The following is a 23,592-nucleotide window of genomic DNA, read 5'->3' as shown; positions in this document are numbered from 1 at the left end:
ATCTCTGAGGGCAGCAGCCAAATCTTGTCTTTGCATTCAGTCTAAGAAATACTCTGAATCACACTGTGTGTGCCAGAGTTGTGTGACCAGCTCATTTTAACGCAAGAGTTGAACATAACTAATAAGAAACAAGTCTGATGTTTTTACAAACGAAGTCATGGCCTAGTTTTACTTCCTGACCTTAGGCAAATGATTGACATTGGAGCAGACTGTGACCTGCTTAGACTGGTTTAGTGTGTCAACTGCCACCTGGTTTTATGTCATTGAATATGTAATGAAGCTCACTAAATACGGCAGAGCTAACCTAGAAAACTGCACCAGTCTTGTTATATTTTGAGGTTGATTTCTTTTCAAATAAATTTAAATACCAACCTGAGTCATTCACTGTGAAAGTCTGTATATGATTCCCTGCGCTATCAGGAATGATTAAGGCCTCTAGCTGGCTACATAGTGCCACTTTGTCCTGCTTTTGTTTAATTGATCTCCTTGTTTGGAGCTGAAAATTTCTCTGTCATGCCAGAAACCTAGCTTTATTTTCTTTATGAAACAAAATACAGCTCCTTTTTAAAAACAAACCAATAAAGTCACCATTGCCAGCATCAGTAAATGTTGCTGCTTTTGAGTAGTAATTGTTAATATTAACAAATCTATTTTTACTAATAGCATTAGATCCATGTCAGGAAGTAGTGATCCTACTGCATGGTTTTCTGATTGCTACCAGGATAGATTGTAACTGATAGACACTGGACCATTCTGCCAGGGCTTTGGAGCTGTGCTCCGGCTCCACTCCAGCTCCAGGCAAAAACCTGCAGCTCCACTGCTCCGGAGCTGCTCCGCGCTCCAGCTCTGGGCTCCGCTCCAAAGCCCTGCATTCTGCCACATTTTTGCACCGCCTTAGGAACAACTCTGGAAGGCACAGTCCAAACCAGGGCTCTCAGACACCTATTCATCCTTCAGCTCCCCACCTTTGTCATTTTAAAGATGGCTGAGACTTTGCCTACGTGGTAGGGTAATGCATTCTATGGTGGGTGGGAATTCTAAAGCACACTAATGGGTTGCACATTAATTGGTCTCTTTAGATAGACCCTGCTGGTACGCTTTAACATGGTGCTGTTTGAAACAGTACTACATTAAGGAACTGAGGAATCCTTTAGACCATCAGCTGGGTCTAAATGGACCAATTCAAGTACAACACATTACTGTGCTTTAGAAATCACACTCCTGTAGAGTGCATTACCACAACAGGTAGACAAGCCCTGAGGCATTTTAATGAACATACCACTGGTTCTACCGCAAACCAGGCAGGCTGTATTCGCTGTCTCTGCAATTGGTACCTGTCAACGGGCATAAGAGAGCCAACAGGAAGTGTGGCACTGCACAGCATCCCACAGGATGTGTGGTATAATAAGGATCTGACACATTGGAGTGCTGGCAAAACCTAACTTTTATTTCCTGGCCCCAGTCTGAGACATAGTTCACAGTCTCATAAAGCAAATACTTCCATCACAAAATGGGTCATTTCCCACTGACTCCAGTGGCTGTTATTACATATTGGATGTTTAAAACTTCCTGTTGCAGCTTAACCCTTTTTTTAATTTATTTTTTTCCCTGACTGAACAAATTCTAACAAATATAGTGATTTAACCTCATCTTTCTATGTTATTACAGCAGCAACAAGTCTCAGACTTTTAGCTGTTTTAACAGCTTTCTGGATGTACTGGAAAGTAGTGGCCTTAGGTAATGCCCATGTTTTTATAAATGTGCAGACTTCTTCAGCATCTTGTTCCTGCTGCAAAGTTGGGTATGAACTCTGTGGGTCTGAATTTATCTCTTATTTTCCTTTTTATCTGTGTTAGGGGCTGGGATGTAGGCAGTCTTGCCTAGTAGTCAGAGCAGGAGTCCAAGTTGGGTAACAAAGCCAACAGTCAGCACCAGAATCAACTGCCAATTACCAGCGCCAGGGGTCAAGCCAGAGTGAGAACCAGGAATCGAAGCTGAGGGTCACAGCCAAGGTCAAATACTAACTGCCAGAGTCGGTTGAGGAGACATGATGGCTGAGGTCAGAGCCAGGACTGGTAACTGATGACTGGAGGCAAGGTAAAAGGGCAGGAACTAGAGAAAAGGCAAGGCTCAAGCACAGAGCAGGAGCATGGTAGGAACAAGAGCAAAGGTAGGGTGGGGCAGCAGCCGAGCAAGAATCAGGAACAAGGGTGGATGCAGGAGGCAGGCACAAGCAGGTTCCCATACAGCCACAACAGGAAATCACCTTGTCACTCAGACAAACTTCCTGTGCCACCTTCTCGCTTAAATAGCGTGGCTGGACCAACAGTGTAGCCAGGCGATCCTCCAATCAGGTCTCCCTTGGGTGGTGCCTTAGAGGAGCAACAGTCTTAAAAGCTTCTCAACCCACTACATTTCAAAAGACATTGGGTAGAAGCCAGGATGGCTCTAGACCTGAGACATCACAACCTGCATGTTCAATATTGTCCCAATCTTAGGAGTATCATGCATAATTGGCTTTGTTGTTGATTTCTCTCCTAAGCAGATGGTTTCCATTGTTGGAAATTGACCCTGGGCTTTGTTCAAATGCAAGATTCTTTCTCACACTCTCCACTGCTTTGCACCAGCATTCCTGATTGTGCTCTGCTGCCTCAGATTAGGGTGTCACCAATGTACACTTTCACGCCGAGAGGCCGTCTAGCATCCACAGCTATTGCCACTGCCAGACATATTCCAACAGGAAACCTCAAGAATATCTGCCAAATAGCACATTCAAAATGCAAACCTAGGAGCTTTCCGCATCCAAGGGAATCTGCCAAAATCCTGCCAACACATTTAATTTGCTAAAAAATATGGCTTCTTTCAGCCCAGCAAACATTTCAGTCCTGGTGAGGAAATAGAAATGTTCTGTTTTAACGTACTTGTTCAGTTTCTCAGGGGCAAAGCAGAATCTGAGTGAACCCAGTCTCTTGACTCTTCTATTCTATGAATTATGCCAGCTGCTATCACGAGTTTTCTTGCAAGGAATTTTCATGTTACTTTGCAGACAAAGTTGTTTAGATTTGGGCTTTGCTACAGACTGTTATGGAAAAAGATCAATGTCTTAAGAGGACATACTATGTTGAGTTTCAGCCTATATCATTCACTGAGTTTATGGAGGTGCTTAGACTGCTTTGTGCTAGTCTGAGTGGGAGCCTTGTCCTTACTTACTGGCCAAGTACTGACTCCATTGGTCATTGAGATTATCAGCATTTCTCTACAATTCTTAAATAAGATGTTGTGGCCCATGCTCAAGAAGCCAACTCTTGACCTTGACAAACTGGCTGTCAATTTGTGTCCCATTTCAGGGCCTGTTGTGGAGAAGTTTGATGTCCGGCAATTTTGGCAGATTCTTGATTCTTCAAATTACCTTGATCCTGGCCAACCTGGTATGGCGTAGAAACTACACTGGTAGTATTAGTTGGTGATTTCTTCTTGTTCAAAGCATGGGAAGATTAATGAGGTAACATTGGCTGCAGTGCATTTATACAGATGGCAATTCTACGACTCCATCATATCTGACCCAGCCAGAGCAGGAGAATAAATTACGCAGGGCTTGTCTATCTGGTGTGGCAATGCGCTGGAGGGGGTCGATTTCTAAAGTGCACTAACATGTTGTGTACCAACTGGTCCATGTAGACCCTAGTGATGCATGCTAAAAGTTCCTTAGTGCACCTTAACGTAGTGCTGTTTGAAACAGTAATATGTTAAAGTGCACTAGGGAACTTTTAGTGCACACCACCAAGGTCTGCATGGACCAGTGAATGCACAACAGGTCAATGAACTTTAGAAAACACACACAAACCCCATAGCGCGCATCACTGCTCCATGTAGACAGCCTTTAGCGCCTAAATGAATCTGGGGCTAAGGTCAGAGTTAGCTGGTTGTCACTTAATCTAAATAAGACTGAGATAATCTCTGTGCTGGGGGGCGGGGGGGAGTACACAGATTAGTTGGCAGAACTTGTTTCTGATCCCCTGCATTGAGGGAGCGAAACCACTATTTGTAAAAGAGGTGAGCAACTCTGGAATGCTGGTAGATGCTGGGCTGGTCCTGAATGCCCCAGGAACAGCTTGTGATCAGAGCACTTTTTTTTCATCTCCACCTGGCAAGACAAGCCTTTTCTCACCTTGCCACAATTATTCATTCCTTAGTCACCCCTGGAGGGCTGCAAGCAGGTTTCAGGAGGCCTTCCAAGCAGGACCAGAATTAGACTTGCTGGAGCCCAGGGCAGAAAGCCAAAGCCCCATCGTATGGGGCCGAAGCCCGGGGCCCTGAGTTCCACCAACTGGAGCTGAAGCAGAAGCCTGAGCAACTTAGCTACACAGTGCTCCCTGTGGCATGGGGCCCCAGGCAACTATCCTGCTTGCTACCCCTTAATGCCGGCCCTGGCTTTTCTCTGCAGAAAACCAGTTGTGGCGGCACAGGTGGGCTGTGAAGCTTTCACAGCATGTCTGGGGGGCCTCAGAAAGAAAAACGTTGAGAACCCTTGCTGTCAAGCGCTCTACATGGTACCTTGAGACCATTCAGAACTAATGCTGAATGCTGTGGCCAGCTTATTAAGTGGAGTTACACAATGGGAGCACACTAGAGCAGGACTAAAAGATCTGCCTTGGCTTCCAGTAATCTTCTGGGTGGAATTCAAGGTACTGGGTTTTAATCTATAAAGCCTTCACCTCCACTCTCCATGAGATACTGCCACTGCTGAACTCATCTGAGATGCTCTAACTTAGATAAATGGGAAGACTCCACTGGCAGGGCATTTTCTGTGAGGAGTTCTCCATTTTGGAAATCACACCTCCCTTGGTCTGTCAGAATCTGTATTTCTCAACCTTTCAGGAGTTCTACAAAGCCGTCTCTCTCTTTTCTCAGGCTGTTGAGGAGGGAGCAGGCTGAGGGCTGGGGTGGTTATATTTATATGCAGTCCTTTCCTATTAGTTGGTATTTTGTGTGGCCTAGTTGTCCAGACCACAGGATGGTACCTAGAACTATAATGAATAATTTTAATAAAATCAGGTGGCATGTCCTGCATCCTCCCATAGCCATGTTTTGCATGCTTCCAGGAGACACCCTTTCCTTGGCATGTATCGTCATATAGTGCAGTTAACAAAATGTGGCAGAGGCAGATAGGCTATCAGAATTAGTATTCTGACTCTCTGTGGCATCTCCCTCTTGCCTAGCACCAGCTCCTCACAGGAAAGCCCAAGACTGGTCTCTTTCCTCAATCTACAGTAAACCCTAAGTTTGTGTGGATATTTTGCACCTGTACTTCACCGGTTGTTCACGTGTGCCCAGGACTGGAATTTTTTCTCTCACTGTAGGCCTGATATAGAACAGGGTGGAGCAACTTAAAACCAAGACATTTTGTATCATTCATTTAAATCCCTTGATATTTTAAAAATATCTTGGACAGAAATCAGGTTGAGGCTTTGTCGAACTAATTTGAAAATTTGTGCTATGGCAACTTTAAATTCTAATAGATAAGTAAATTATATATTTTAATGCCACTACCAGTAAAGTAGCTTAAACTTGACTTGCCCTGTCCCAGAAAACCCTTAAGCAGGTAGCTAGCATTACTGACATTAATAGTCCAGCTAAAATAAGCATGGTTATAGCCTAAGAAGGCTAAAATTGTAGGTTTATTAAAAACTTCTCTGAGTGGTGTAAAAATATTTTTTAACGTCAGAATAAAATGGGTCCCATGTCAACAGTGAAAAGTTATCTAGCCTTTCAATACATTTACAAAGACATTGTGAACTCTTTATACACACAAGCTGACATTTTGAAAAATAGGCTAAAGTTATATGATATCTGAGGAGGGCATTTTCAAAAAAAATTTTGAATCAGAAAATGAGATTTTTTTTCCCTTCACCTAAGTGATTTCTAATCACAAATCCTGTTGACTTCAAACTGTAAACCCTGATGCAGGTGAATAGCCTGGTTGAAGCATTTCAATTTTCTTGACTTGTGGATGCTCAATATATTGGAGAGTGGTGTTGGTTGCCAATATAGCACAGAATATTTGGTTATCAAATCCTGAGAGACCCAGAGCCCTCACCCCCTGCCATCCTGCCACAGCTGTGGTGAGCTGCGGCACTTAAACTGTATCCCCTTCACTATAAAAGATAGGGAGTGGCTGGCACAGTGTGTGAGCTCTAGGACACTAGAATTTGCTCCCTACCTGGGTGTGATACAGCCTGAATTTGATGACTTTCTGGGCCTGTTGCAAAAGACAGCTGTTTGATAGGGCTTTTGGAGAGGGCGGAGGTTGTGCTTCCTAGATGATGAAAGGGCTAGCTGGCTGGCTGAGATACTGTGGAACTGATTTGTTTAATGCTGCTGTGGTTTAATTTAGGGTTATGTCTATACTGCAGCAGGAGTGTGCCTTCCAACTCGGGGAGTCAGATATGTGCTAGCTCTCTTCGAGCTAGTGAGCAAAAAGTAACAGTATGGGCACTGCGGGATGAGTGGTGGGACCTAGCCTAGCTCCACAAGTACAAACCTACCTGATGCTCTGGGTCCATACTCTCGTGGGAGATGCATTCAGCTGCTGTGTAGACATACCCTTTTTCCAGACAGCTGATTCATTTTCCTCCCTAATCCGGTCTCCCAAGAAATGAGGCCTTGCCCCTGTCCAATTACTCATGTTAAACCAGGCCTACAACCCTTAATTGCATTGATTGTATAATTAATGATGTTAGCGCTCCTAGTGCTTTGAAGAGGTGTCTGTTTTATTTTAAATCTAATAAACAAACATCAATTTTGTGTTTGAGTTTGTGTTGTCCAGGCTCAGGACTTGTCTTTTTCAGCATAGATGAGAATTTTAATTGCAAATGTTTTAGTAGAAAATAAGATTTGTAAAATCTGAAATTCTACTCACACTTAGGAAACTATTTAAAGAAACAGGCACAAAACATCTTTCCCAACTTGAGACTATAAAATGGAAAGAAAGTAAAGAATTAGCAACAAGTAAGAGAAAAATCTGATTCAAATTTTAAAAATTGATTTATCATTTTTTCTTACATTGTGATATTTATCCACTCTGATCCAAAGCCCATTGCTTTGCTGGAACACTTCTGCCAAGCGGATGGGCTTTCTACGCCTTTGCCTGAATGCTCGACATTCACTATACTCAGGGCAGTTGCTACATCACCATTCCTTCTTAGGCATATCTATTTTCCTTTTCTTTTTTATTTTCTATTTTTCCTCCGAGGAGATTTATAGTCACGGCCTCTGTGCCTCTTCCTAGAGCCTTTGTTTGCTTTTCTGTTAAGCAGCTGTTTGGCATATCTATTTTCCATTTGTAAGTGTCAGCTGCAAGCCTGCAGTGAGCTTCAGGGAGGCATAAAAATGGTGGAGAGATCTGGGGGATCCATTCTTGGGAAATGTTGAAATACCAGGTAAATAACTTTGTACCATCCATGGGTCGTGTCTGACAAAGAAAGCAAAAAAAGTGAAGATGGTAGTCTGCATTGTAAGCATTTGCTTGTCTTAAAAACAGATGAGAGCCTGATTGAAACATAGATGCAGCCAAACTTGGACGCATGACCCTTACATTCGGCTAAGTACTCTTTAGACAGGGAATTTCCCACACTTCACAGAAGAGCCCAAGAGAGTGGAAAAGAGAAGCAATATTAATTCATTGGATGGGGATTATTATTATTATTTCAGTAGCATCTCCAGTCAGGAGCCCCATTGTGTTAGGTGCTGTATAAACAAAATGAAATATAGCAGATGGTCAAAAAGCTTAAACACTTTCTAGACTCTACAATGCAGAAATCCACACAAATCCTTAAAAATCACTTTCTCTGGACCTATTAGATAGAAAAATGGGAATGTATTGATTTAAACCTATACAATGAAAAAGGCTCTGATCCTACAATTAGCCTACTCACAATAACATCTGAATGGAGCTCAATTGTCTTCAGTAGGACTTCAGAGACGAGCAAGGGTATGTCCATGGGGCTCTGATTGCAGCATCAGTGCCATGGGACTTGTGCATGGGCATAATCTAATTTACACTGGTTCTGTAGAGAGACACCTAATTTATACTAGTGTAGTGAGTTTAGAATCAGGCCTTATATGGTTCATAAAAATCACTCATTGCTTAGTGAGTTTTATTGCTTAATCACTCATTGCTTAGCATGTTTTACCTAGGTATAAAAATGTGGGACCTGAAAGCATTAGCAAGTGTAATGCTCAATTTTTTTGTCTTAACAGTTTAAGTTCACCCTCTAAAATAATTTCATTTGATACACTCCATGTCATCTATGGAAACATTGCAAAGCTGCACTGTATAATAAAAATGTACTAGGGAATTATAAGTGGAGAAAAAGCATTATTAGAACACATAACCTTCCACACTAATGTCATGTTGCCCCTTTAGGCTTCAGCTTTTTTGCTTTAAAAATTATGAGAATTTGCAGGCATTGAAGAAGCCACCAGAGGAACTTCCCACGGGCCTCTCAGCACCGCAAATTAGAGAAAAATGGGATATTAGACAATAGGTTTGATCTTTCAAAGCATAGCTCCCACAGACCACTACACATTCTTGTGAAACAGAAATCAAGCATGCTTTGGCCCTGGTCCTGCAATGAGTCCCATGTCAGCAGACCCTTGCAGAATTCAGGCCATTGTTTGCTCCCTTTGAAAGGAGTTATTTTCCAGGCCAGGGGTGTGTGTGCTGTATCAGGGAGTCTGTGTAACTCCAGCTACGGATCCTGACCTAGGTCTACTCCTGACTTTGCCCAGGTTAGATAAAAGAGGTATTCTATTGTTAAGGGTGGTGCTTAGTTTGGGGATTAATGCTGGGCCCCCTTCCTCCACAGGAGGAAGGGTGGGTGTTTGTGCAGAAGTGTGTGGCTGACACCTCTCCCCTGACACTGGGAATCCCCTACCTGTCAGATGACTGAGGAATGATGATGGGGTGAGCCTGTTGAGTATCTCCGGAGCTGGAACCATACCTAGGCAGGAAACAGGATGAAGTACCCCCCAGCTGAAGAGCCTGGAATGAGGCATGGTGAGAGATGCTGGAGCTGTACCTGGTGCTTTGAGGGACTGTTGGGACTTGGAAGACAACATATTGTTTGGACTGTGCTGGGGAATTCCGGATTATGGGGGTAGGACTTTTGTTATGATTTTCATGCATTGGACTTTGGTTTTAAGTTACCCCTGTAAGGACTATGTATGTGTGTGGAGAGTTTGGGTGCAGTCACTGGGGACTCTGCAAGAAAGTGGAAACTGAGGCAGGCACATCTGTCATGCTGCAGCCCACCACTAGAGGAAGCCCAGCTGGGCTTGCCTGCTCAGTCTGTTTTTATCTTTAGTTAGCATGCCATCTAGAGGGAGAAATAAAACAAACGTGCCACCAATTGAACTGACTACCCTGTGCAACAACACTGGTACATGCTGGGAGGAATCTTGTTCTGGGATAAGGTAAAATCTCTTTGAGCTGATGTGTGAATGAGTCCCTTATTCCAGTCTGTTGTAAGAGACGGTTAAAGGGACCACACCTGAAAGAAACCCTCATGGAGTCTGCCCCCAGAAGACTAATATGCAGTGGTGGAGATACTGTGACCTAGTGTTTGGGGCATGAGGAAGAGGGGGGAGAGAGAAGAGAACATACAGAAAAAGACACACAAGGAACAAGAGACACCAGAAAAAAAAAAGGGAGTAGCTGAAAGCACAGAGGCTGACACTGGAAGAAGGCTGCAGAGACATTCTGGGGGTGGGGGAGCAGGATGACAGAGTGCCCTGGGTGCTGTAAGCCAAAGAAGCGGTTTCCTGCAAGGATTCCTTCTGCACGTGATACTATACAGTTTTTGTAAATAAAACGAAACTGCAAAGAAAATACTAAACTCCAATGTCTAGTACCGCCATTGACTCTTTGATGGATAGTGGGTAGTCTGAGTGGTAGGGACAGAATCTATTTCCAGAGAAATGACAGTGTTTCAAGGCTCTAATTGTATTTCAAGAGCATAGCAAAGCAAGTGGAAGTTGTATAAACACACATCACAAGGTCAGTTTGTATTTTAAGCATCACACTTTTAATTACACAGGGGAAGACTGAAGCAGAAATTATATATACATATTTCCATTAAGAATAATAGGTGCAGAAAACTAACAAACAAAGTAATGCAAGTAGAATGAGCTCATTTGGGAAGAGCCAGATTGCAGTCAGGCCCTTGGCATGTTCACGAGAGAGGGGAAGGGACCCCAAGTATTTGCACCTTTGAGCCCTCTGCATACAAGGGCTGCTCTTCGATTATGCTGCCAAAGCGAGTGGGGGAGGAGATAGAGGGAGGCAGGGCCCTGGCCCCTCTACAGCTGACAATCACATCCCTTTCCCCGCAAGCAAGTCAGTAACTTTAAAGGCACAACTGAGAGCAAAGTAAGGAAGTTATGCACACATTTCCCTTTATACTTGTACCAAATGACAAACGAACAGCTAAAGAAGAAGAAGCCAAACAGAGCCCAGCAATGTACCACCACACAGTGATAGCTCAAGAAGAGTTCATGTGGTCTTTGCAAATTTCTATCGGGCTGCATTAATTAATTCTCACTAGGGTTGGGCAGAAAACAAATTGAGGCTTTGAAATTTGTTTTCAGTCCAAATTGGGACCAAACACCCTCTCTCTCTCACCTGCACCCCCCCAGAGATTAAGGCAGTCAGCTAGAGTGTTAGTAACCCTGCTCTGCCTGACTTAGATCTTGCCCATGGATCTCTCACATCCCAGGTGAGTACGATAGCCACTAGGCTATTCTAGGGTCTCTTTTGCTCCTCTCTGAATCCTCTTCTGGATCAGAGAAATCTTCTAGCCAAAAATTTCAAACAATATGTTTCCATGAAAAGTTTTGGTTTTCGCAAATCGGCATTTTGCTAGGGGCGAGAGTTCTGCTGCCTTTGCCAGTTCTACGCCAGGGCACGTTACTTCTAAAGGAAGTGAATTGTCTCAAGAATTCTCTGATGGTTTAAGCAACTAGTGGACTGGAGAAGCCGCTCTTTGGAGTTTTGATAGCAGTATTTGATAGAGACGAATGTACCTGGGAATTTAGGATCTGATACAGAACCAACTGAAGATGGCTTCAATGGGCTTTGGATCATACCCTAACTGCACTTTCCACTACAACTCCCACTGAATTCAACTGGAGCCAATATTACGCAGCACCTTTGAAAAATTACACCATTGTTAATAAAAGTGCCAATAATAATCAGTAAATAAAACTTAAAAGCCAAACACCTACGTTGGCAAAAGGTGTGCAGTATCTTTAAAAGTCTGCTAGTGTTCAGTCAGATCTAGCCATCTGGACCGATCATTTACCAGCAGGGAGATTTTGGGTAGCTTGTCATATCTCTGATGGGGAGATCTGACTTTGAGGCCCCAACATTGCAAGCTTTCCCACCTGGGCTCAGTGGCCTGTCTGTGCAGGGAAGCTTGCAGGATTGGAGCTGACGTACTGGAACTCTCCCCTCCCTTCAGTGCTGGCAGTTGAACTATATTTGTTAAAAAAAGTTTTACTGTTTTCTTGTGCGAGCGTACACTGAAATGTAGAACTGCTTGTAAAACCCACTGAAACATTAGATATCCCCTCATCTGTAGTAAACTGTTTTTATCACCATAAGCTCTTAGCAGCAGAAACTATATTTCTGAGTTCTGTACAACCCCGAAAACACTGTAGGTGCCACACAAATAAGCAATGATCGTATTTTGCAAGATTTTACTCTAACATGCAAGCTGACATTTACTCACTTTATTACCATTTGCCTAATAATTCGGCACAGTCACGTGTAGAAGATCTTCTGCCTTCTCTCAGTTAACAGACTATTAAGCTTTCCCCTAAGAGTAATAAACTCTTGTAACATGGCAGGGCAGCAGTTCACTTTGGCACTTTTTTCAAAGTGCAAATTTGTGTTTCAGATCTGTGAACATTGCCCGAAACAGTTTTGCCAAGTTGATGCAAAGGAGACATTCACTTCAAAGGTCACTTTGAGCATTTCCCAAAGGAGGTGTGAATATATATATCTTGCATATAATTCAATCTAAAATGTTTTAACTGTCTCCTTTAATTTTGACAAAAAATACTGTATATTTTAGTAAAGATACATATATAATCTGCAGAGGCTGTGAGCTGCTGAGCTAAGAGATATAGGGCCTCATCCTGCACTGAAGCCAATGGTAAACGCCTATTGACGTCAGTGTACAAGAGCAGGCCTCGAAAGACCAGTGCATGATCTGACCAAGTTATATCGCCAGCTGCACTGTTTTTCAGTATGAGTGACTATAAATAAAGGAGTTTGTGAGCAGTCTCTCAGAAAAGCAGCGAAGTTTGTCTGCAAAGTATAAAAGCTACTGCTATTGTGTAAGGCCAGTTTTTAGTTAGTTACACAACGTGTGACCTTCTGGGAGCCACCCAGACCATTAAGGAGTTTGTTACCGCCTGCCCTGCACCTTGAGAGTCTTTATGCTGTGCAGCTTTTGTTCAGATCCCTAACACCAGAAGCCTGCCCACAAGCACAATGTCTCGACTTGCTTCCAGCAGCCTAGTTACTCCCTTCCTCCCTAACCACCTTTCCACATCTCACCAAATCCATCCTGCCCAAGTTCCTAATTATCAGACACTTGGATTTTTCCCCCATGGTTCATTACACCTGAAGGTGTGAAACCAGCCCCTCAGTTATCAGCTCACTTTGGCACACACATTCCACACAGTTTGCACACTAGAGACCTACATGGGTAAAAATAAACAATGTATTTAACAGAAAACCCACAGATTGAAAGATGAAATAGGAAGAGCAAACATATGTTACAGAGAATACAAACAAATATGCAATCTCAGGCTTTACACTTAAGTATTAGATAAATTCCCTCTTCTAATGTAAGTTACCTATTGCCTTTGAACTGTTCCCCAGCATACCTACTAACAGTAGGAGGGATCCAGCATTCACGAAGCTTCCCGCTCAGTTTCTGGATGATAGCTTCAGTCTCAAACCTCCTTTTCAAAGCGTTTCCCCCACCCTTTCTGTCATGGTGGCTCGTGGTTATTCAGAGTGGGGGAAATTCCCAGTTGCCTCAATATCTTTCCATTAACTCTAATGGCCCGTCTCCCCCCGGGTTGTGCAATGGATCATTACTTGAGTCCTGTTTTGTGTAAACACCTGGCTTGGGAGGTCTCCCTGCTATGAGGTGGAACAGAAGTTTATGAGCACAGTTCTCTATTTACATAAAATCAGTGTGTGTACACACTGATTATCACGTTTGAACATAAGCTTTCATAGATGATCTTACTGGGTACATTCTATAGTACAACAACATTGTATGCAATCTGTTGATTTGATGACTCATTCTTTGGTAGGGTTGCCAACCCTCCAGGATTGCCCTGGAGTCTCCAGGAATTGCAGATTAATCTTTAATTAGAGATTATGTCATATGAGGAAACCTCCAGGAATACCTCCAACCAAAATTGCCAACCCTATTCTTTGGGGTTCAAGCTCCCCTGTTCTTGCCTTGTGTTTCTGGACCCTGACTGTCTCACCCAGTAAAAACAAAAATCATAGCCGAGTGAGAGCATTTCCTTTCAGCAGGGAAATGAAAAGGTCTGAGCGTTCACAGTTTCATGGGCTTTGAGGCCAGAAAGGATCACTAGATCTAGTCTGACCTGAATAACACAGACCATAGAATTTAATCCTGACTAAAGCACGTCTTCCACAAAGGCATGCAGTCTTGATTTGAAGACTTTAAACAAACTACCAAGGGAAATGGTGAAGTCCCCATCTCTTAAAGGATTAATCAGCCTCCCATCTATAGATTTTGAGCCCCACTGAAGGTCTGAAGCCCTGAAGAGCACATAGCAATACTAGGAAACTAAGGAGTTCCTATGCTGAACTGCATCAAAACAAGACTGACGCCTTCAGGTATTCATACAACATCTATAGTAGACTTTCAGGAATACATTTCAAGATCATCTACTGTGTAATTCAAAGTCAGCCTAAAAACCTGGTGGTCCCAAGCTTCTTTCTTCACAATAGCCATATCACCCATAATTTCAGTCTCTTTCCCCTCTCCTACAGGTAGTTTTCATGGTAAATTCCGCAAAAGACGTTTGTCTTAAGGCAAAGTCCAGTGCTATTTTTTTTTTACTTGCTCAGAGAAGACTACATTGCCAGCTGTCTTTTTTGACAAAGTAAGGGCCAGGATTGAATTGCATGCATCGCTGCTGCACATACAAGGTTGTGCTCCTCTGACAGTTAAAGAAGGCAAACAAGATGGTGCCTGACGCCTATGCATCCTCCTCCACAGAGGCCTGCTCATTTTTACATAGCTCTTGCTCATTTGGAGATCCAGATGCACTCTACCTTTCTGGCTGATATTCAGGGTCCAGCCTCAAACAAAAACGTAACAGCTGAGCAGTGTTGCTGCAGGTTTTGAAAGGAGTGGTAGAGGTTGAGGGAGAGAGCACTCGGGACTAACAAGCTGCTTGTATCCAGACATTACATGATACCCTAGACCACAATATCTAGGACACAGCTCTACATTTCCTTTGAATCTCTGTGGTTTCTCTCTCCCATTGGACTCAAATGTCAGCTTCTAGCAACACAACTTTTTACTAGAGATCCCAAACTATAGTCCGAGGTGTTTGTGTTTTACAAACCTAGCTGGAATTTATTTTCTCTTTTTTTTTTTAAATCTCAAGGGCAATTCAATCAATAACTTCTCTCCCCCTCTTCCCCCAAGAAAGTTTTGTATATATGCTATGTATATATACACGTATACCCAGAAAGCTGTGGTATGCTGACACTAGCAAATGCCCTTGTCTGGGAATATATACTGAACTCCTTTTTAATTGAAAAATCTCTTTTCTGCTGGTTTCACTGTGTGTACTCTACCTTTTATGATTTTATAAATCCCTGTTTTCTGAATTGCATAGGGTACCAAATGTTCTGGTCAGACTAATCCAAAGGATCAGACCACCATCATCTTCCTTTGTTTCCAACTTAACTTCAAATCACATTCATAATCGCTCACTAACTTTACAAAGCTGCCTCTGAACTTATTCCACCCTATTTCTCTCACCTCCTCTTGCTCTTTCACCCACTCACTCAGTTTATTCTTCTCAGGTTTCATTATTCAGTTTCTTGCTCGTACATTTCTTTATATGATGAATGCTCTATTACTTGTGTTGTTCCATCCAGATCTCTCTCTCTAAGGCATTTCTTTTCAGATTCTATCATAAAACCCCCCTCATCACTTTAATGGGCAATTGATTCTAAACTCCTCTCTCTTTCCAGTCTCCCTTCATCAAACCTGCTCTACAGATGGGACATCTCTCTTCTCATACTCCAAGAATGAAATTCCTCCCCTGCAGAGGGGTCAGTCCCAGGCCTCTGTCCACCATTTAAGTTCCAATTAAGCCTTCAAAAGAATTTCACCTCCAGTGACTTTCCCCCTTTAACTTGTTTCTTTCACAATAACTTTTGACAATGACCTCTACTAGATTCCTTCACCACCTCTAAGTTGTACCAGCACTTAATGTACTGTATGTGCCTGAACTGTTCTGTGTTTGTAATAGGCTGCAAATTCCTTGAAGCATGTCTCCTTATATTTTTGTATGGCACCAATCACACTGATGGTACTCAATAAAAAACTGCTATAGCCTGCAAGAGTACTTACTCTACACAACTGCTGGTTTAAACGTCTGCTGTTCTGCTGTCCATTTTCTTACTGAATTTTTCCTTTTTGATAAGAGTCATTGTTCTGATCTCTGATGTGCATGTACACACATTTTTCTCTCTTTGTAACATGTTGAACTTTTTATGATGGACTTTAAAGACAAATTATATTGCAGTGTACAAAAATTCCTTCCACATAAATTCACACACTTCAGACCGTTCTAGGTTAGCTGGGGACACAATCAGTCTCTTAAAGGTTCTGCACTTTCACTTTCTTCATAGCAAGCTTTCTTTTTTAAACCCTAAAAATAATCTCAGAAAATAAAAACATCGTTTTAGTGTCCTGCCTTAATCCAACAAAAGTAAAAAGAGGCTGTATTAGATGGAAGCCCCATGTTTAGCTTGCCCTGTTTTATCTATTAGTATATCACAGATGATAAACAGAGGACTAAAAATATACTGTAATCCTGAAAACTGGAACAAAGCCTAAGTAAAAGGGCTGAGGAAAACATACTGAGGAAAGAAAGAAATCCTCACCAGGTTCCCACTAGCACAGTAGAAATAGAGCATTTCCACTATACGGGGGCATGAGGATTCCCAAACCAACTAGGGATTAGACCTGCTGTGTGATCATCAGGGCTGCAGTCAGTTTGTACAGGGTCCAGGTCAAAATTTAAAATAGCACTTTGACCCCATTTTAATTTATTCCCCAATGAGGAGAACCCTTTCCTCTCACACTTCACCTTCTTCTTCCTTATAGCCATCCCCAGTTTGTTTTTTTTAACCAGCTTGTTTAATTCATTTTATTTAATTGTTTTATGTTTTAAAAATATTTCCTCTCAACAGTATTTTTTTTTTTTAAATCCAGTCACACTGTCTGACTGCAGGCAAGATGACCAATATAGGGCCAGCATTGCAGAGAGATGATCAGGTAACAGATGCAGAGACAGCAAGCAGAAGAGGCCAGAATTCTGGAGTTTCTCTTTTGCTCTGTGGTTCCTTACTTGCTGAAGTCAGTTTAGTCATCTGGGGATTGCCAGCGCATAGCAGCAATGTGACCCTGGGATTCCCCCACCCCACAGGTTGTTGGTTTATCTAGTCTAAATATTTTAAAAGGTCAAATTTGCTGGCTTTGGTATAGCAGGCCTCATTCAGATGTAGAAGAGCAAGTTGTTTTGTTATCTAGCTGAGTTATTTATGGACCCCATGAATATAGAATCTGAGTACCTCATAAGCTGCAATTGATTTAACCTCCCTGACACCCCTGTGAACCAGAGAAGTGCTATTATCCCCCTTTTACAGGTGGGAAAGTAAGGCACAGGGAGGCTGTGACTTGCGCATGATAACACAGGAAGTCTGTGGCAGAGACAGCAACTGAACCAGGGTCTCCCAGGTCCCAAACGAGTGCCCTCACAACTGGACCATTCTTCCTCCTATGGGTAAATTGGTTGTAATGTGGCTTTGTGCCAGAATGGTAAAAACAGCTTTAGCAGGAGTCAGGATGTGTCTCATAGTGATACCTAGGCCACAGCACTCAGTTTTTGGCACTAAAAAACTCCTCCGTGTACATATTTATATTGTGGTTTCTGTTTGACTTTATATTATTTCCCTTACCGGTCCCCCATTCCAAGAAGGGCTCAGCCAGTCATTGTACTGTGTACCAGGCACTTCCACCTTCCCTGGCAACAGAACCCCATGCTGCTTACGAGGAGGGAGTTGCTAAGAGAAATGATACATGTGGGTAGGGAGGGGATCAACAGCTGCCACTCGTGCAATAGCGGTGGAGGCAGGTGTGAACAGGGACCACTGCCCTCATGTGAGGTTGCATCTGCCAGTTTCAAGACAATACTATCCACATTCATTTGATCCCTGAAAACTCTTTTTGCAGCACCAGAGCCTGCTTAACCAGCTCGTCTGTTTGTATAGCAATAAAAAGCTACATACTCAGCCTAGAGAGCATGTAGATAACCTCATCACCCAATTCTTCCTCATCTCAAACCAGCAGAGTCACTGTCTCTTGATCTTGGGACTGCTCAGGAGGTCCCACACTCCCAGCATGGTCTTTGCCAAGCTCCTGATCTGGCTCCTCATTCCATGTAGTGGATTGGAGTCATTGTTTGTCTTCTCCCTTCATCATCCTTAACAGTGGGCAACAGCATAGCTGACTGTGCTGAACAGTGAGCTCTAAGAAGTCTTCATTCATCCCTAGCCCATTACTGTTCCTGGGCCTTATTCTATTGCACCTTTAGGCCCCAACCTTTTTCTTTCTGCCAAGGTTTGTTGGACACCAGGTCATACACCAGGGTGTTCCCAAATCAGAGTTTGGCTGCAACCGTACCTCCTAGGCACCAGTGCACAGACATCTGTTTTTGGCCAGCAGATGGCACGCTCATAGGAAGTCTCCTTCTGCAATACCCTTGCTGTTAAAGGAGTTGAACAATGGCGTTGTTGATGCTTGTAAAATGATATGCAATGATAGGTCTGTGAAAAGCTATTTGTACACGTAAAGCTCTTCTAGTAGCATCTAACTAGACAGTGATCAGACTCCAATGCCATTAGGATTATACCAACTCTTACCATCAACCATGGCAATGCATCAGTGAAGACAGGCACCAGGGAGGACCCCAGGATGGTTAGCTTCGCTCAGAATAATGGTGCAAATGCCGGTCTACTTCAGCAGCCATTTTGTGTGTAAATAGGTTGTGTGTTACAGGTGTGCTAGGGAACCATGTGATGGCTCACAAGCCAAATTTTATTTGTGTAGGCTCAGAGTGTTTGTTGACCTTTAGAGCACAGTAGACAGGCGCCTCTACTTACACATGCATTTGTCGGATGATGCAAGGGGAGGAAATGCAATGAGAGGTATGGAGCAGTTCTGAGCAAGGAGTCACTTTACCTAAAGTACTAATTAGTTGTCTGTTCTATTTTGCGTAACACTTCATAAACTGTAAAAATAAAACAAACAGCAGGAGATCTGGTATACCAGAAGGAAGAGGGAGAGACAGCAATGCCTCTGCAATACACTGACAGAGGGAGATGAAGAAAAAATAAAGTAGTGCAATTCTACCACAATGAATAAAGTTTCCAAATGCCAAGCAGATAAAGAGAAAACACAATAATGAAAGTTCTGTTGTGAATTACCTATACTTCAGGCAACCCTTTAAAGAGTGTATTCAGTGCGGGTACTGCTGCCTCTTCACGGATAATTATTTCTTCAGGGGTCAGGATTTTACCCTAAAGCTTCTTGTTTGTGTATTCAATATGTACTCAAAACACAACTGAATAATATTACAGTGCCTAGCACCCTAGGGTCCTGTTCCATGACTGGGAATCCTAGGCACTATGGTAATACAACTAGTAAACAATATTAAGAAAACATTTGAGTTTCAGCAAGCCCTGCAATTGCTAGATTTCCAGATGGGAGGCTATGAGCAGCACAGGAAAAGTCTGAACCTACTCTAATTTATGTTTGTCAACATTGCTTCTGATTTCTTCCCTTTTAGCACAAGGCACCAAACTAAGCACTTTCCGTTGTCCTCTCCACTGACTGAGGAGCGCTTTTTTCCTGTATCTTCTTCCATGTTTCCCCTAACTTCTAAGTTCATCTCTGATCAATGATGTAGACTTCAAAAAGAAAATACCACACCTCTCTCTTATTTGTCTTATGTCCTTTCTGATGTTCTCTCCTTGAGCTAATACTTTTTATCCAGTGGCCTTTGTAAAAAAAAAAAGATAACATTGGTTTAAGAAAAGTGTGGATTTGCACTCCACACTCCTTTCTTTCTGCCCTGCTATGCAGCTTCCAGAAATATAAACAGATACTAGGGTCAGACCCAGCTATAGGTCACCTCCTCTCTTCTCAGTGGGCAGCCATATCACAGTGCCTTAGGTTAATACTTACAGCTGGAGAATGCTAGGTATGGCATGCAGTCATGCATAATGCAGTACCTTTCCGAAGAAACATTCCCCTACCATTTTTTTGTCCAACAAAAACTATATTACAATATGTTTTTTCTTTACCCTTCAGGTGGTATGGTCAGGTTTCCACACAGTTATAAAATTAGATGAGAGGACTCAAAGCAAGAGGAGTGGAGGAAAAAGTAACGTCTGAGTTGGCTTTGACTGGGATAAAACAGACACCACCACCTGCAGGGATTACCTGACCCAAATCCTTTTAGGTTTCCAAACTTATTTACAAATAAACCAGTTTTTAGTACTGAGGGATTTTTTACCTGTGGATGGTTCTTCAGCTGGTGTAAACCAGGGTAAATTCCATTGACTTCGCATGAGCAGAGGAGCTGGCCCGCTGAGTTTTAGTTTTACCCGGGCTTCCCGGCTGTTGCTAGTTCTTTAATATTATGAAGTATTAATTCAAACACTAAGGGCCAGATACTCCCAAGTTGCTACACTGAATAGAAGAGCAAAGGGGGACAAAAAAGCCCCTTGAAATGTAGCCGACATGGCGAAGCAATGACACTGCAGCATGTTGTCCTGTGGCTCCAGAGCCCCTCTGTATGAGAAAGTCAAAGTCATGGCTGTGAATCTGGAGGGGGGTAATGCTAGGTCAGCACCAAATTATGGTGAGATGGTATGAAATCTCAGTTCAGTTACTGCTAATTTGTGTAATCTGGGGCACAAATGGTACCTGCAAAATTAAAGGTGGGCCTAGATCTGAGTGGTTGCACCACCAACTACTCATTTTGCATCCACGCACAAAGATGAAGGATGGTCATATAGTTAAAGGCACTGCACAAGTACTCAGGAAATCAGTCTTCTCTTCTCGGCTTTGCAACAGATTTCCTGTGTGATCTGGGGAAATCACATGCTGGGCTATTTGCAGAAGATGGGAAAGGCTATTATGGGATTCTCAGAAAACAAAGGGACTTTTAAGAGCAGAATATGGATGGTACCTATACTTTTAAAATATTTTCACTCTTCTTCCTCCAAACTGGGTAGGCACGCAGTCTAATCCTGAGTTCTCAGGTCACTGGGATTTTCAAAAAGCATAGTCTAGTGCTGTAGTTTCTGTGCATTACCAGGCTGCCAACTTCAGAATTGCCACTTCCTACCACCAACGGAAGGACACTTCACTGCTTCTCTCCTGTGTCACCTGTGATATAGTAAGGCATTACAAAAAGCACATCTGTCCGTGAAGAGACAGAAAAAGCCCACTCCTTTAAAAAAATAAATATATATCTTATACTTACAGCAGCTTTCTGTGCTGACGTTGCAAAAAGGGAATATGAAAACAGGAAGTTTCCTAAATACACAAGATCCTAAGCAATACCTTTGTGTGTCATGACGCTTCAAAGACTGCTTGTGTCGGGACAAACCGTTCCAGCCACCATGCTAAGTTCACATCTCACTCTCTCTGTCCTAGTATGATTTGTAAAAGCTGACAACTTGGAGACTGTCACCTTCCTGTGGGCACAGAGACCCAGGCAGGCAAATATCAGGAAACCACATAAATAGGACAGATACCTGAATGTCCCAGAGGCCATACATGAGTACTATGCTCCTGGGGGAATTTTGCACAACTACGCATGTGCAGAATTCATGTCCCCCACAGATTTCTTTGCTTCCCTGCAGAAAAATGACTTTCTGAAGGGAAAACAAAGGTACGCCGCAAAAGTGGTCATGTGCTCCTCCCCAGCAATGCAGATGTGTCATTTTGGGCACCTGGAGCAGCTGGTGGAGAGGTAAATCACTGCAGGGGAAAAAGGCAGGGCTGAGGATGCCCCGTCTGGTGGCTCCCACCCTGTACCAGGCTCAGATGCTAGTCCTGGCTGGGGCGGATGGGACTTGCTCTTCCCCTAAAAAGAGCAGCCAGGCCCAGGTCAGACCCACCCCCAGAAACCTCCCTGGTTTCACCAGAGAGCTCTGCACACACACCTCCCACCCCCATCACGCCTCAGCCATGAGGGAAAGAATCATAATATGGGGAGCTGCTCCCCTATGTATCCGGTCCTTACCACACCCAAATCCCCCCCCACTGAGGTCCCCACACTTGAACCCCCACCCCATTGAGTCTCACTTCCTGCTGTGGAAACCCCCCCCCAAACCCCATCCCCCTTCAACCAGACCCGCACTCCAACCCCCACCCTGATGAGCCCTCTGCACCCAGACCCCCAACCAGCAGCATCTGGACCCCCATTCACCATGCCCCATTCCCCCAGCACCCCTATCTGCCCCCACTAATCCCCTACACCCAGACCCTCCTGCTGAGCCCCAAACACTTTCACCTGGACACCCCCCTGCCCCCGAGTCCCCTTGCCCCTGAACCTGGAATCCCCCCAACGAGCCCCAATGCATCCAGATACCCCCATCCTGCACCCAAACCCCACACTGAGCCACCCACACCCCGACTGCCCCACATGGAACCCTCTCACCCCACACCTGGATCCCTTCCACACACTTGGATCTGGCAGGCTTGGCCTGCCTATCCACACCTGGTGCGGAAGGGCAGGGCCCCAAAGGCGTTTCCGGGGCAGACCTGGATCTTGCACTGTATCAGGGTTGGGTGAAGCCCCACCACTAAGCCCATGTCCTGGGCGGAGCGGGGGGGCTCCAGCATGGCTGTTGGGAGCACAGACCACTGGCTGCACAGAGGTGGGAGATCACCCTTCAGCTTCCCCCGCACCCCTCCCAGGTCTGGGTGAAGGGGGATGAGGTTTATTTATTGACAAATAGAATTTGCAGAAATTTAAAATATTTTGCGCACTTTTTTTCTGGCATAGAATTTCCTGAGTAGTAGTACTAGGTGTGATCACCACCTGTGGGGTTTTCTGTGGAACTGTTCAAAATAATTAGATCAGAGCAGACGAAAAATTAACTAACACCTCAGAGTGAACGGTGACTGATGTACCCCCAATCCCAAGGACTCCCATCACCACCCTTCATTCTGTGACTCACGCTGGAAGCATATACTCCAAGAATACTAACTTTGATCACAAATTGTAGCGTAAAGCTTATTTAATGGGCACAATTGCCGGGAAGTTTTAGTTTAGCATTTAGAAAAGTTATTTTTCTCATGGAACCACTCAGAAATTTGGAAATAATAGCTATGAATTGAAGGTACCCAAAGTCTCAATGGCCGACCAGGTGCTGGATGCAGCAGGCGCTGTCCATACTGTGCTTTCTCGCTGGTGGTATGAGAATTAACAAGCATGGAAACCTTCTGTGCCCTGACACTGTACCTTCTAAATACTGTTTCAAAGGGATACACTTTTATAATGGTCAAAAACAAACAGGTTAGTGATGGATATTACCCCTACAGACTCCCCCCCCCCCGATGCCTCAGTCAGTGTCAGAACAACAAGAAGGGCCACATCCTGCCCCTACTTGCTTTCCCCCACCATTTAGCTTGAATGAATCACAGTTTCACATAGAAAAACCTTGGTCTTGCTGCCTGGTTTAAGGTGAGCATATTTTACCAGAAACAAACAGCCCTGTGGGAGTGTTCAGTGTGATAAAAGTGTTTGGAGGGAAGAGAAAACTTGTAGGGGTGTAGATATTATCAAAGATATTCTCTTTGATCACCGAGTGCTAGCAGCATTTTGTTCAGCAAGTCCAAATGTTTGTTCAAACCAGCAACAGAGCTCTGCATAGACTACCTATGCCCATTCAGAATCCTATTGATCTCCAGTTTCTTCCTACTTCAACATCAGACACCTTTTGTTTCGTGTGTTTAACCCCAGAGAAGTTATTGTACAAAGAAATTAAGATTTTCTTGTAGAGACTCCAAAAATTGAAAAAAAAATTTGCAATTAGGGTCACATAATTTGCCAGCAAAATTATCTACCTGCTCAATTAATGTCCTGGTAACACTACTGACTCCAGTGAAGCTCTGAGGGGGTACCAAAGCGCTTTGGGATCCTTCAGAACAA

This window comes from Caretta caretta, chromosome 1, assembly GCF_965140235.1.
Source record: "Caretta caretta isolate rCarCar2 chromosome 1, rCarCar1.hap1, whole genome shotgun sequence".
NCBI lineage: Eukaryota > Metazoa > Chordata > Testudines > Cheloniidae > Caretta > Caretta caretta.
The sequence above is the reverse complement of the archived record's forward strand: the minus strand, read 5'-3'. Positions refer to the sequence as shown.